Source organism: Oryzias latipes, chromosome 6 (assembly GCF_002234675.1).
Source record: "Oryzias latipes chromosome 6, ASM223467v1".
NCBI classification, from domain to species: Eukaryota; Metazoa; Chordata; class Actinopteri; order Beloniformes; family Adrianichthyidae; genus Oryzias; species Oryzias latipes.
In genome coordinates this window covers 735,791-751,782 of record NC_019864.2, presented here as the reverse complement: position 1 = coordinate 751,782, position 15,992 = coordinate 735,791, and the positions used below count along the sequence as shown (strand labels likewise).

The following is a 15,992-nucleotide window of genomic DNA, read 5'->3' as shown; positions in this document are numbered from 1 at the left end:
TCCATTTTGTCGGGAGTCCTAATCTAATCAATTCATTTCAATTTTATTTATATAGCCCAATATTAAAACAGTAGTCGTCTCAATGGGCTTCATACAAACATAAAATCATGAGGATCATGAAGTCATAGGATTCAATCAGTAATTGCTAAACTAAACTAAACAGCCTAAACTAAACTGGGCACCCCTGCCCTTAGACCCTCCTTCGCGGCAAAGAAAAACGCCTTACAAAAACTGATACCAGAAATAAAGAAGAAACCTCATGTCCACATGAAGGAGGGATCCTCCCCCAGGACGGACAGGTGATGTACCAGAACTCTTAGAGAAATCATCTACAATTCTAAAATCCAGTGTCCTGGAAAGTTCCCAGAGGTCTAGATCATTTGCTGTATAAGAACGTGGACTGAGTGAGTGTGATGTCACCCATAGATAATGGCTTACTTCCAACTCCAACCAAATGGATTCAATTCAGTCGCCATTTCTCTGTTGGACATTACCATTTGGAGCCAGTCGACAAGGAGTCAACGTTTCTATGGCAACTACTGAAGCCAGTCAGGAGTGAGGATGTTGGAAGTCCACACCCCTACCGCTTGAAATCAGTAGGGGTGTGAGACAAAGGGCAAATGTATTTTTATAAATCATCAAAGTTTTATCATCAGAACTGAGTGGACTTACAAACATTCTCCATGAAATGCTCTTTTTCATTAGAGTTTAGAGTTTTGTTTAAACAAAGAAAAACTGGAGAGGATGTGTCAGAATTACAGTCGATTCCTAGGCTCTGCATAGTCTGGCACTATGTAATCTCTCAGGGATTAGGGAGTCATGAGGGAATCTGGACACAAACCCATCATGTTACTGACCGTTCTTACCCAGAGTTCCTGTCTTCTTCTCATACTCTGTACGACTCCAGGTCAACTTTTAAAAAGTTTAAAGAGGAAAACAGTTTGGACATTTTCTATTTCATATCTACATCTATAATATCTATTGTTTTCAGTTTAGAATGGTTTCAAAGTGAACACTAAGATACAGAGAGCTGATAAACACCATGAATATAAGACAGAAAGAGGAGGAGAGGAGAGAAGAGGAGCAGCAGATGGAAGTTGGACTTGGAGTCACAGATCTCAGGACAGAGGAGTGTGAACACTGGGCGCCTGCCCTCCTCCCCGGGCCCCCCTCCTCGCTGGGGGGCCTCTGTCACAGAGCTGGCCCAGGCGTCTCCAGCCAGGACAGCAGGCTTCCCAGCTCTGCTGGCGGCCCTCACGGGGCACACAGCCACGGCCCTGCAGCTGCCTCGCCGCCATCCTCCCTCCTTCCCGGCTTTTCTCCTCCTAACTGGCTCCCGTCAGAGAACAGCTGCAGCTCAAGGTTCCAATGAGCTCAAAGTAGAGAACTTCTTCTTATAGACATCACTATAGACCTTGTCTACTCCATTTAAAAGCATCTAAACTGACAGATCTTCAACACTTTGGTGCAGGCCTATTTTCTCATAGCCCGTAAGTAAACACTTCACATCCCATGTTTGCTGTTGTCCTCACTGAATGCACGGTTACTCCAAAAAATGGGCTCTCTCTCCTGCTTTCTGCCTTTGGAATATTTTTATTTTACACCAAGGACTTATGGCACCAAATGTGACTAAAGCTTTTAATATGTCAGCGGGCTCAGCGGTGCTGCATTCATCGTTCAATGTTAAGAGCATCCAGAGCAGACATTCACAAGGTAAGATTATTCAAGTACAACTCATGTTATTCAAACACTCAGAGCGTGTTTAAGTTTACGGTTTTAGCCTGAGCTGATGCACCGGCTGTCCTTGAACGCCTCACTGAGCGCCAAAGGGACAAATCCAACAAAAGCCAAGTTCTTGTGTCTCTTTTTTAAAAACAGGTTTGTGTAATTTAGTGATGAGCGAAATGAAAAACTTTTACCTTTTAGAGGTTAAAGGAGCACTAAATAAAACTGTTCCCCCCAAAAAATTCACCTTTTGACCCCTTTTCATGAAGAAGTATGCATACTCCCCTTTTTTGTAGATTCATACTCTAAAATGATTCACTTTGAGTTCAGACTACAAACAATATGACAAATTGTGTGCGCAAGGCTCAGCAGCGTTTACATCCATCCATGCAGTCGGTTCTTTCTGATTGCTTCTAATTTAGATTTGATGTGAACGTACACTGAAAAAAGCTTATGTTGATATCATTCCACCACAATTATTTTGCTACAATTATAAAACATGTTCATTAGGTTCTCTGCATGTTTTCTAGGACATAGTTTCTGCAGAGCGGCAGTAGTTTATTAGAAATTCACCTCTGAGTTGTGGGCGGGACTGCTGGCACAAAGTAAAGCCGTGCGGTGAGGTTGATGGCTGGTGAGGCACCGACTCCTCTGCAGTCAGATTTACAAGAACTGAATATTTCAGCATTCATCCAACAGCAGGTAACAGCATAGAAGGTACACACAAGAACATATTAGTCCTACAGAGAATATTGCTTTTATAGACATGGATAGAACACTCTTCTTGTGTATACATTATTCATATATACTGTAAACAAATTAAAGTCTACAGATGTGATCAGCACACATTTCATTTTGACCCTCTGTAACTATTTCTGGTATTTCCAATGATCATAATAATAATTCTTTTAGGCCTGAAATTTAGTTTAAAAAAATTCCACTTACTCCCATGTTATTTTTAAAAAACAAACATTGAAAACCATGTTTGGCCTCACTTTTTGAGTCCATGCGTTGATCCTTCTCCACAAAAAGCTCTATGATCTGTTGGAAAAGTCTTCCTTATTTCCTTTAGTTTAGTGAGTCTCTCTCTCTCATTGGAGACAGACGTCCTCGGTCTGTTCTGTTTCTACTACAAAGCAGCTGTCAGCTCACGTCTGCCCCCTGCTGGCGAGGCTCGCCTCACTGGCAGCTTTTTCTCCGGCCTTACAGTCATCGCTCTGACCGTACTCTCTGTTAAAACCTGAGTCCTGCAGTCAGACATGAGGCGAAGCGCTCCAGAACCTCACCCGGAGTTTCTGCTCCGTATGTGTTCACGCAACACTCACATTCTACGATTTTAACCTCATGGAAAACATGTGGAGTCAACTGAAAATATATCTTTAACACGGATCAGTGGAAAATCTTATTTACTTAATGTACATTTTTCTATTTTATCACAATGACCGGTGAGGTCGAGCCTCACTTGCTTCATCTGACCGCACTTCACTGCTGTTTACACACTCTCCCGCTAGCTTACCGTCCCTCACAACCCTAAGCTACCATTAGCGCTGCAACAAAAATGGTGATCAGTACCACAACTATCCAGCCGTACAGTTTAGATCCAGGTTCCAGCTCAGACGAGGAAAACAAAGACGTTCATGGATCTAATGTCTGCAAGGGGATGCATCAGAATGGAGCAGAGCAGGAAGCTTATGGCCCGCCCACTTTTTCCTATGTCACATTTTTCAAATGACTTATTTTTTCGTCTACTCAATTTTCTCTATATGTCCTCCATAATAAAAAACCCACCATTTTCATAACGTTTATAAGTACGGCCACAAATGCAGGCGACAGAAACACCAGCTTCGTTCAGCTTTAGGGAATTTATCAGGCATCAGAAAACCTGCAGATCAGCTGTTCTTCACACAGATTTGAGTGAATGTAAATGCAGAAGGAGATGGACTCCAGGCAGGTTGTGACGAGGACACGTGTCCTTGACTGACCTGACAAACATCAGCGGTAAAAGTTATTCACACGTTCACGTGAAGATGTCTGTTCATGGCAGTGCTTCCTTCGTCCTGTGAGCACGCCATGGCAGTAAACGAGATTTAAGAGCTGTCTGTCAGAGCATCCATCAGAGACTCAGCTGGAGCTCGCAGAGGAAAACCCGCAAACGTTTGAGCTCCTCCGTCCCTCTGGGATGCATGTGCTGCAGCGGTAAAGAGTGGAGTAAGTCTGAAGTTTTCCATTAATGAGGTAAATGAGAGCACCAAACAAACAACGCTGGAGAAAAAAACCCTTCATCAGGCCGAGCTGGTTGAATAATTATGACCTGATTTCATGCTGAAACACAAAGAGAAACGTCCTGAATGGAAAAGCATCACTCAAAAGAAATCCGTAAAGCCTCTTTTTTCTCTCTCTGTGTTAATACACACTTGAGGAAGACAGGGAGACTTGCTTTATGAGCAGCGAAGAGTCTGTGATTCACAGCATGTGCGCCTCATTATTTCACTAGCCCCCCCTCACAGGGCCATTTATGCACACACACACAGTCAGTGCTGGCAGATCCTGCACTGATACAGCGAAGTGCTCATTTCCTCCCGCAAACGCCACAATAAAAGCTTCCAGCAGCACCTCTTCCTCCTGCTCTTCCTCACACCCTTCCTCTCCCACCAGTTTCAGCTGAGTCAGGCCGAACCATTTACAGACATTTGCTGGGGGTTTGGGGGGGGGTTTGTCACATGCACTCTGAGGAGACAGCCACCTCCACCAGTGGAAGGAGAAGCCCAGGGAGGTTACAGCAATACCAACACCATTTAATAGATGTGAAGAGGGGAGCATTGTGCAGCCTGTGCATGTGTGTGCGTGTGTGTGCACAGGCACAATCCAACACCTAGTAAAGGAGCATGGCACAGATCCATGTGTGACCTCCATCTCTCCACCTCTATTATGGCCTCTGCTGCAGAACTGGCTCCTCTCTTCCACACAACACACCGGCCCGTAAACTGTTGTCCATCTGCGCCCATCAAAACCCAGGAGCCCCATAAACACACAGCAGGGAGGCTGCTATTCAACGCAATCCGCGTTTGATTTCTGCTGTCTGAAGTGAAGACGCTCTCGCCCCGCTTCGTTCAGGGAAGCTCTAAAGCAAGATGTGAACCAGACCAACATCAGAGCGAGGAGGAGGAGGAGGAAAAATACTGTTTGAAAAGCTAAAGATTGTTGGACCTCTTAAAAGAAAATCACCGCCTTTTTTCATGGAGCTCCACTGAGAAATAGCAGGTTGACCCTGTAAGGAATACATCTCTACCTCCCGTGTTTACGTCCACTGCTGGGCAACAACCACGTCTGACAGGTCAACAGAGATCCTCGAGGTGAACAGGAAGTCCGTGTCGAGGTGGACAGGAGTGGAGTTCAGGTGAGCTTTACGCCTGCCGAACAAGGCAGACTAAAATAGCTGAAAGCTTGAAACTCCCAGAAGACCTGCTGGTGTTTGAGAGAACTGCAACGTCTAAATTATGGCTACCATGGCTGAAAACAGGAAGAACAATTTTGTTTTAAAAAAATGACCCTTCAGCAAACCTGTTGTTTAGAACAACGAAACATCACAACTGACATCTGATTAGGGCTGCATGTTACCAGCAAAATTTGCCACGAGCTTTATGTAAGGATTAATGGCAGACGTAGTGTGCATTATGAGAAATTAACACACGACGTGGAAACCTAACTTCACGTTGGACGGTTGCTTCGGCGAAGTGCGTTAATGCTGATAATTCACACTTTGAAGGCCTTTAACCCGCTTATACCATGCTCACTTACAAAAGAAATAAATATTCAACCAGTTTTAGTAAATTTTTCCTGTTGCTTGGATAGTTTTTTTCTTTCGAGTGTTGCGGCAAAGCCATGTTGGTCAACACAATGGCTTAAAGCACATGGTTCAAACTCAAGGCCCGCGGGCCAAATGTGGCCCGCCGTGTCATTTTATGTGGCCCACAAGAGCATTAAAGTTTTTAATTTCTTAAACTCATTTTTTTTAGTTGGTAACATATTATTTATGTGTAGCTGCTGTTGTAATTATTCAATGTTTGCAGGTCTTATGTGTGCACGCAGACAAACTGTTGTCAACAGACCATCAGTTGATGTTCAGAAATGTAACACGTGTGATACATGTTCTTACGTGGTGCAGCGTCCGCTTTTTCTGAGAAAAGGGATCAAAATCGGTAAAAAAACAAGAATTAAGGACTAAAAACTGCTTTTGTAAGTGACCATGGTATAAGCCATGCTACTTCGTGGAAGCTACCGTCCTCCGCATGGTTCAGGCTTCCACGGCGTGCGTTAAAAAGTGATAATACACACTTCGTCGGCCATTAACCTTAACTTAATGCACACCCAGCAGCCATTCACCCGGACCGAATAATAGTGAACAATACTTTGTTTGAATTCAATTTCATTTCTGTAGTCCAATATTACAACAATAGTCGTCTCAATGGGCTTCATACTGGTTGTTGTATAATAAACATGAAACATAAAGAGCATAAAGTCATAGAATTTAGTGATGACGAAACACATGAACAAATAGCTAAACAAAAACAACTACGGTTATAAATTTTCCATTTCACTGCTAAAGTTTCCTTTGAATAAATTACACTGCAAGTTATCTCAATAGGAGACACGTTGAGGAAACAGTCATCTACCTTTCTGGAAGTACCGGCCAAAACTAACACGGACAACCATTGGGAACAGTGTAGGTAGAATGTGCTTGGGCTTTTTTAAAAACATAATGGGTTGTCTGTTTGTGCATGTGTGTAAACAGTTATGGTAACCGTGTATCATGGTTTATGCGGTCTTTGGCCATTTGCTCAAGCTGATGTCAGATGTTGGTAAATTGTGGATTTATTGTGCAGGCCTTCATGAGATCAAAGTCGCTTTTCCTTTTTTTTCCTGTCTGTGGTTTCTCGTCCACAGCTGCTCAAAGCGGCCGCTGAACCACAGTAACAGGGAAAGAAGTAAGGGCGTCAGAGGAGGATGAGCTCCCAATCTGAATCAAGCCGTCTGGCTTTGTAAAGGTTGGTGGACCAGTGCTCCTCTAGAACCAGCAGCAGAAGAGGAACTGAGCTCATGAGCACAACGGCAGGAAACGCTCCTCTGCTGTGGGAGTTGGGGGGCACAGAGAGCTGTTGTCCTGCTCTGCAGCTTGTTTATCATCTCAATTCCTCTTACTGGGAAAGTACACAAGAAGTAGTGGAAATCTTCCTGGTCACTTCCTGCAGAGGTCAGGAAACATGAGGGCTGATTCAGGCTTCCTGTGTGTGTGTGTGTGGGGGGGGGTCACTCGCTTTTTCTGTGTGGAGCTGAAACGCTGCATGGAGGTGTGGGATGTCCCCAGTGAGGTCTTGGTCCTCAGCAGCAGCAGTAGCTCTACAAACAGTTTTTTGGCCTTTACTCACAAAAACCCTTAAAAGTGACAGATCTGTAAGGATTCTGTGGTTTGGTTTGGTTGTTCTTGGTCATGTGTTTGGTTTCCTTTTTGTCAGTCACACCAGTTTTAGGTTCATGATCCACAGCTGTCTACAGCTTAGTTAGGTGTCTTGGTTTCTGTTCATCCTTGTCAGGTCATCTACTCTTTTCTACTTTTTGTTGCTCCCCGTGATTTAGTACTGTTTCAGTTTGTTTATTATTAAATGTTTTCTTTTCTGTCACCAAGCCTGGTCTCCTGCATTTTGGCTCCTTCATCACAAGATCTCCATAATAAGCTAAGGTGGGAGAGTCAACGCAGGATGACATAAACACTTCCAAAATGATAACATAGATTTGGTCAAATCCACTACATCACTTTACATTCCTTCCCTCATAGATACACCATCTTGGATTTTACAGAGCACCAGACCAGCAGTAGAATTGCAATAATCAGAATCAGAGTGAGGTTCACACAGAACATTAATGTTGTAATCATTGCCTGTATAGGAGAACTGGACTGAGCAACCCCCCCCCCCCCCCCCCCTCTGGCATTCCAAACAGGAAGTATCTGCTGGTTCCAAGAAGCCAACATTCCATAGACTTCTACAGAGAAATAAACAGCTGTCACTCAGTCATCCTATTGGTCAGAACAGACATTCTAAATCTGATACTTTTTATTAAGCTATTCTTGCTAATCCTCATTTTTTTGTGAGCCCAATTTCAATCAGTAGGGATGTGGATTTCCTGATCAGAGAGAGCGGTTCCCATAAAGAAACTATGACTCAGACTCACGACTCTGAAACAAGCTGTGACCAGGGCGGGAAAAGGACAGGAAGTAAAGCAGATAGTCCCATTAGTCTCTGATTGTCATCTCTGAAGAAGCTCCCACAGATCCTTTCTGCTCCACATTTACCCAGCAGACATTTCCAAACTTCTTCATGACTCCTGCTTCTTCAGATTCACACTGTGGTGTCTTCTCCTCCAAACACACAAAGTTGACAGCACCTCCTCCCTTTGGTTTGTAAAAAGTCCATCTGCATTCTCACTGAAGTGAACCACATCAGAGTTCATCTGCATGAGAACAGAGACCCTCAGGGGAACCAGATCTCTCTTGTTTGGTCCAAACCAGACTTAATGTGAACTGTTACACCTGACAAACCAGTAAGACCATCAGACTGGACCAAACCTGTTTATGTAAATACTCACTTTAAGGTACTAAAACTCTGCAATAAATCTTTTGTTTCATCATTTCCACCTCCCAGCAGCTTGAAGGAGAAGAATTAAAGTACCGTTTTTTCCTCACTATAGAATGCACCGCATAATGATGTACACCGCCAATGATTGGTCTGTTTTACAACTTCTGTCATTTATCACTGAACTGTGAGCCGCATAAAGAGACAAAGGAGTCAGAGATAAGTAGTTAATAAAGTCGGACTTTATTATCTAGGTTCACTGTAATACTAGGACTTGTTTATAACATGCTCCAACTGATACTGCTAGAACAAACGCTACTGAGACCACGCTAGCCCCCAACTTTGTTAGTGACACGTGAATAATTAAACAGACATTTAGACAGCACCGTGTACCTCAAAAATCACTTCAATATCAGTAAAAACCACTGAACTAATCCATATATAGGGCGCTCGGGGTTATAGAATCCATTTCTGAAATAAGTGAAGCCTTTTCCATACAAGTGCTGAAAATACGGTAGAATTTATGGGATCAGTTTCTCAGCTGTGAGAATGCTCGGCTCACAAACGCCTGAATGTTCTTTAGCTGCAACTGTGTACCTTTTAGTGACCATGTTGGTTTACTTTGATATTTACAATGTGGCCCCACTAGCACCCCCCCCCCAACACACACAGATTACATCCCAAAGAAAACAGCAATTCCATCCATGTATGATTAAAAAAATAAAATCCGCTGTGAAAATCGTGATGCGGACAAGTCTGGAAAAGAGTTTCAGATTTCCGAGGTGACAGCAGAAGATGAGATGCGGAGTCGTGACGAGCAGACAAGCCCACACAGGATCCGCCGGCCCCCTGCAGCCTGAAACCAGCGACACCCCCAGTCCCACCCCACACAGGAGGAAGCCTATTGTTGCCCCATCCTGGAAACAAAGCCTGCATCCTCCACCACCCTCCCCTTCCCCACCAGCCTACTGCAAAACACACTCAGCATTCTTGCTTAAATAAACCAGCTCCACTTCCTAAATATCATTACACATGAGCTTTGACTAACCCCCCCTCCCGTTTCATAGTTTTACCCCCTGGACTGTCATACATATGTGTGTGTGTGTGTGTGTGAAGGGGGGGGGGGCTGCAGGTGTAAGAAGAAACAAGCTGAAATCAGGAGGAAAGAGGGAAATGAAAATGTCTGGAAAGTGAAGCATCACCTGTTGATTCAGCTGAACCGGCGCTCCTCACACCTCCCCCTGCACCCCCCACCCCCCACCCCCAGGCTGAACAACAGCAGACAAATCTGAGAGCCGCAAGACGTCATTTCACACCGGGGAGATTTGCTCCTCTAATCCCAGTCCAGGGAAAATCTGTGCGCCGGATTTTGTCCTCCTGCTTAGAAAATGAGACGAGGAGGAGAAAGGCGCGCTGGTGCAAACACCACCATATTGGCGGCACACACACAACACACACCCTAACACACACACAGTGGTTGTGACTAAAGCACACAGAGGCCATATGGTGCGTCCTCTTCTACCGACGCCTGTTGCTGCAACAATGGGCCCGCCTGGCCTGGGCAGTGAGAGGCAAACACACACACAGACACACACACACACACAGACATACTAACTGGTTGTTAGTCTGACCGACTGTGTTCCTTGAGCTCAGAACAAACGGCTGGATTTGCATTCAGCGCCTCCCCTCCTCAAAGCAGCACAGACTTCTCTGGTCTCTACAGGTGCATGGAGGGCCAAAAACAGATGTCAACGGACCGGGAAAGGAGGGGCTTGGGGGAGCGGGGGTGGTGGGGGGAGTGGAGCCTGTTTGCCCACAGTGGCTGACAAAGCTTTGTAGGCTCAACAAGCCAGAGACAATGACACACATGTCCTCTCTCCGTTCCGCTTTCAGACTCTTTTACAGAAGAAGCTCCTGAAGAATCCCGGCTTCCAGGACGGATGAGCGGCGCTACACTGATCCACAGGAGTGGGACAAAAACATCCACAAACTCATGACTAAAACAACACACGGGTTTGGTTTAGGTTGGGAACTGCTGAATGCAGGAAAAACTCAAGATCTGCCCCGGTTGGGGGCCCTCAGTCCAAACAAGCACATCCATCCTCAAACAAACCGTCATGAAGCTCATGCAGAAAGAAGCCATGGCTGTTATTGTCTGTATACTAATCCTTTTATCCAGCATACCTCCCAACATCTGACAAACTGCTCCAGCATCCACTGGTTTCATCCTACAGCCTGCAATTTTCTCCAATAATTACATTGTGGTTTGGCCTGCTGCACCGCAGATCTGGAACTAAAAAGGCCAAGAGCAGTCCTTTAATCAATATTTAAAAGGAAGTGCAAAACCCGGGCTGCCATGGTGCTGTGGAGGCCTCAGGCAGCTGTCAGAGAGACTTCCACGCAGATCAGATGTGCTGTGAAGTGCCGGGAGATGCTTTTCGACCTTTGATTGATACATGTCAAAATGAAACAGAGGAGGCTTCAGTGACTGACTGAGAGTAACTCCCCAACAGTGCTGAATCCAGGCAGATGGAGCTCTTTCTTTCAGCCCCACCGGCTCCCGTCGACCATCTGATGCGCTCTGGGTAAACACCGGCTCGGATCTGCCCGTGGCCTGTTTGGCTGACTGTGGCCTGCACCGCCCGCCTGCGCAGGAGAGGAAACCCCGCCGATGCAACAAGTCCCCCTTCACTCGCAGCTCGCAGCTTTGTTGGCTTTGCCTCGCAGCGCGCCGCTCTCACCGCCTCCCTCACGTGAACGCGACGCCGGCGACCGGAAACCCGACACCTTCCCAGTCATTAACGGCAAGAACAAATCAACAAGGTTTGTTGTTTGCTGAGTCGACAAACAAACAACAAACAGCAGCGCGACATCCCCGCTGCTGGGCGCGCGGCGGCGGAGCGGAGGCTGCTGCTCCATCTCGCCTGCTGCTGTGACGCTGCGTTGGGCTCCATCTCAGCCGGTTCCTTCGCAGCTCCGCGGTTCACTTCGGGGTTCCAGGCGAAGCGACCGGGGGGTTTGGAAGGCTTACGGGAAGGCTGGCTGGAGGTGTGTGTGTATGTGGGGGGTGGGGGGTTACTCCTCCACGGGAAACTTACCTCGATCCAAACGCCTCTTTCTGGATTATTCCCCAGGCTTTTGCCCGGATCAGAGTCGCCGCGGCGCCGGGAAAGCTTCCGCCAACTCCAGAGTGCCCCTCTCGGTTTGGCTTTGAAGAAGGGTCGGGCGCGCGGAGTGCGTAAAATGCGCAGCGTCTCTCCAAGGATGCGAAATATGCGCGGAATGGGAGCAGGAATGAAATGAACGCGGTGGACTGAGTTGAACGGGGCGGGGTGAGAGGGACTGGCGTCACCCTGGATGAAACAGAGCGATGGGAGGATGGGTGGAAAAAAAAGGAAAGAGAAGGGAAGGAGGGCGAGGGGGAAGGGACCGGACTGGAAGGGCTGCGTTCAGCAACAAAAGAAAAGAGTGCAGCGCCTGAACTCCGCTCGGAGGAGGAGGAGGGGGTCCAGATAACACGCTCCACTGTGTTCAGCCCACGGAGATAAGATTAAGAAAGGAGACCAGCCTGAGCAGACCTCACCTCATCTGCAACTCCTGCTGAGGAAACCCAACGAAACGAAATACCAACAACTTATATGGAAGAAAACTTTTCGTGATTTCCCAGCAGCCAAAGCTGCATTCAGGGCTGCTGTCTGCTGTGGTGAACCCCCTCATAATGCGTGTAGACCTCCACTATAGCGGTGTTGGAGTCACTTTGCTGAACTTTAACTCCAACAGAACCGGATCTTTGTGTGGTTCGGCCTCCGGGAGTGCAAACACCCACTTTAGATGAACTTTCATTATCTTTCCTCAAATCTGGACCATCCAAAACCTACACAAAGATCCGGAAGTTACACACACCTCATCCTCCGAATGGGGGGGGGGGGGGATGCTTGACCACCCACACAAATAGTTACCATGACAACCACGGCAAAGTGCTGTCACCTTTGGACACAAACATGGCACACATGTTTATGGAAGGAAAACACTGAGGGAAGGGGGGGGGGGGGGTCACACAACTCTAGTTTTTTTTCAACTCAAAACTGAAAGAAAGTGAAGCCCCTCATGAAAACTTTAACTGATGTTGTTACCGTGACAACGCACAAAGTATTGAGACGTTAACAAAATTAACTTCACAATAAACCAAAACTCTTCAATTCCTAAACCTGGATGATGTTATAATGAGAGGATGTTACCATAGCAACCACAAGGAAATCTGCACACAACTCATCCTTCATCTGGCTCAGGTGCAGACGCACACTTGTTGCATTGATCTTTTACATTTTTGTGGGACTATTTGTGTGGCAGGAGTCCATAATAGCAGAGAGACGGACTGGAGTCCTGCAGCTTTGTCACTAAACCTGTTTTGCAGGATCTTGTCAGGAATTGTGCTGTTTCTTTTCTTGTTGTTGTTGATTTGCATTCCAGGGAGCACTGTGGAAGTTACCTAAAAGCAAGGAATTTGATCTTCAGTGTTTCTGTTCCAGTTTGTTTGTAGGTTGAAGTCCTGCTCTGACCATCTTTTTCCAACACCATTTTATCATGTGCTCCTGATTCTCAATGCCTTCAATAAAAAATACTCAGAAATGCAGCGTTAATTTGAATGTTCTTTCCAAATGTCCCCCATCATTAGAAAACTGCTGTAAGAACATGTTAAAAACACACAAAAACATGTTTTCATTGGAGTGGGTCTTTAAAAAACTGCTATTGAGAAAAGCTGGGGCTTTATAGAAAGATGCGGTTCCATCACTCCAGCGTGAGAACCGTAAGCACAGATGGAACCCTGAACACGTTTACATATTCTCTCGTGATCTTTATGTCAAAGCCCAGCAGCATTGAAGCACATCTTGGTGGGATGCAAGATCAGCCGCAGTCAAGGCCGTTACACCTGGCGACACAATGTGGTGCTGAGGTGTTTGGCAACAGTGCTGGAAAGACAGAGAACAACTTTTCGTCCGAGAGGGCCAAGCCACCTTCAACACCACCAGTGCAGCTGATATTGGACAGCTGGGTAGAGAACAGGACTGGAAAATGCTGGCGGACCTGCTTTCCACGGGAGGTTGCATCCACCAACCTTCGACCAGACCTCGTACTGTGGTCATCCACGCTGAAGCTCGTATACATCACAGAGCCCACAGTACCCTGGGAGAGTGCAGTGGAGGAGGCTGATGAAAGCAAGATGCTGAGCTACGCCAAAGAGCAAGGCTGGAGTGTGAAGGTACACCCAGTGGAAGTAGGCTGCAGGGGTTTTGAGGCCCCCTCAACACCCAGGCAACTCAGGGAGATGGGAGTGGGAGGGAAGGCTCAGAGGCAGGCAATTAAAGAGCTCTTCCAGGCAGCTGAGAAGGGGAGTCAGTGGCTGTGGATCAAGAGGAAGGACCTGACCTGGGCCTCCAAATGTCTGGTGGCTGATGGGGGTGAACCTGGGACTCGCTGGGATTCACTGCTGAACCCTCTGGGGGTGTCGTGGGCCTATCAGCGAAACACTGAAGAAGGAGGGCGCACACCTGAAAACCCAAAAGATGTCAGCATTCATCTGCTTGCCACAGTGTCTCATCGGTGCCTTAGCAATTATTCAGTGATGATAACAGCTACTCCTATAAAACAGGCCTGAAGAGAGGAAAGGCAGGGATCCACCCGTTTCATAGGTTTCTGTGAATGCAGCTGGGAGGAGATAAGGATCAGGAGCTTGCACAATTATACTCCGAGTGTTATGTAACAGTACTCTGGAAATCTGAACTCCTCACTGATTGACATTTTCAGAAGAATTGCGTTGACGGATTTGAGGCCACTTTTGCTAGATACAGATATTTGCATCTTTTCTACCTGCAGATTTACCAGAAAGTAAAAGATAATAAGTCATGGATATTTGACCAGCTGTAGTTCTATTAACACTACCTTGTTTTTTCACAACCCTGTTTTGTAAAACAACAATCGTTGCACAGACTGCGCAAATCATCAAAATGCTCAATGAGGAATCTGAGAAGAAGCAGTTTTAGTCCGTCCCCCACAGACCACACTGAACCCCCCCCTTGCTGGGACTCCTGGAGATATTCTGCCCCCCAGGGTCAATAGAAAAATCTTTGTTTCCCCATCAGACCTTCACATGCGGCCGGCAGCCGCCTCTGCCTCATAAAGAAGTTGTTGTTTACTACAGACTCTGCCGGTCTCAGGTTTCAGCCCCTCGGGCCCTGCTGGACTGTCGTCTCCCAGGGGGAGGGGCCGCGGCATAGAACAAGCACAGATACGCCGGAGTCTCAGCCTCCGGCAGACGAGCCGGTGGAGCTGCCGCTCTGTGTTTGTGTTGGGGAGGAGAAAGTCTTCCCGCTCATGGCCAGATGCAGAAAACAGAGAAGCCTCTGCTCAGCGACCTTCAGGTCAGCATTCTGACCTCACCTGGTTTCTAATAACACACGATGTGCCATGGAGCCACTTCTGCACAGAGTCTGTCCACAAATCTTTATTTCCTCTTTCTTGAAAACGTCAAACAGTCAATTTTCTGGCTATTGTCTCATTCTGATTCTCTGTTCTCTCTGTGTGAATCAAGATAAAGATACTTCATTGATCTAAGCCTGGGAAATGTGATTGATGCAGCAGCAGTAAAATAGTCTAAATGGTTAACAGGGTACACTTATTTAGCGCTTTTCTAGCTCCCTTGAAGGCTGTAAGTGCCTCAGTCACTGTCTCATGGTAGTGGTAACTGGTGTAACTGGTAGTGGCTCCACTGTCAAACACCGGCGCCAACCTATGACCACCAGAAGCAGCGTGGGGCTCAGTGTCCAAGGACACTTCAGTGTCCTCCAATCTTCTGATCAGAGGCCGACCGCCCTACCCCTCACCATGGCCACCTCAGTGTACAGGCTCACGGAACAGACAAAACAAAACAAACGCTGCAAATAATGAAAACCAAGAGAAAAACTCTGTCTAATCCAAAGAATTTATAGAAAAACATACATCAAATGCAGTTTATCTATGGCTAAGTTCTGAAGTACGATAGAGCAAGGCAGAAGGGATCTTCTGTGGAAGTTGGTATGGCAGCAAAGCTGCCTTAGCATCTTGGAAAAAGCGCTCTGCTGTCCATCAAGTACAGGACGGAGACGCTGATCAGGATTATCCGTGATGGATACAGGTTTATTCAGTCCTCCTCCCCATCACTGCTTGTCCATTTTGCAGTCGATTCAGAGCCAGCTGTCCTGATCGGTTTGTTCAGCCTTTTTGGCCGCCAAAAACGGAGTGGTGACCACAACAGACTAATAAAAAAGTCCAGCATCCTGCTGCACACATCGAAAATCCATAGTTATCTCAGGAGGTGGAGTCTGCTGCTGGCCTTCTTGTACACAGCCCTGCTGCAGGTCTGTAGTCGATGGTTCCTCCCAGATACAGTATAACAGAGAAAATGTGAAGTTTAGCTTCAACGTTTCTGTGCTGATGCCTCCAAGTGTTTCCAGAAAGGAAATGTTGAATTTAGGAGCTAATTGTGCTGCACTTAAAGCTACACACTTAGCCAATGAGAAAAGAGACAAACTGGACATTAAAAGACATTTAAAGAAGAAGCAAAGCTAAATGTCCAAGCCTGTGCTCTATGAGCTGAACATA

General features: G+C 46.4%; 1 protein-coding gene and 1 long non-coding RNA gene across 2 annotated transcripts in view; one reads left to right on the top strand and one right to left on the bottom strand.

The window, feature by feature from the left end:
* LOC101161457 (transcriptional enhancer factor TEF-1) overlaps positions 1 to 11,559 on the bottom strand; it is a 52,199-nt gene extending 40,640 nt beyond the window's left edge. The window contains exon 1 of the mRNA XM_023955425.1: positions 11,453 to 11,559. The gene's annotated coding sequence lies outside the window, so the exon portion shown is untranslated. The remainder of the gene's footprint in view (positions 1 to 11,452) is intronic.
* Positions 9,622 to 12,983, top strand: LOC111947499. Its single transcript, XR_002873358.1, has 2 exons — positions 9,622 to 11,402; positions 11,489 to 12,983. It is a non-coding gene; the product is annotated as an uncharacterized LOC111947499 (long non-coding RNA).
* The last annotated feature ends 3,009 nt before the right edge of the window (positions 12,984 to 15,992 follow it).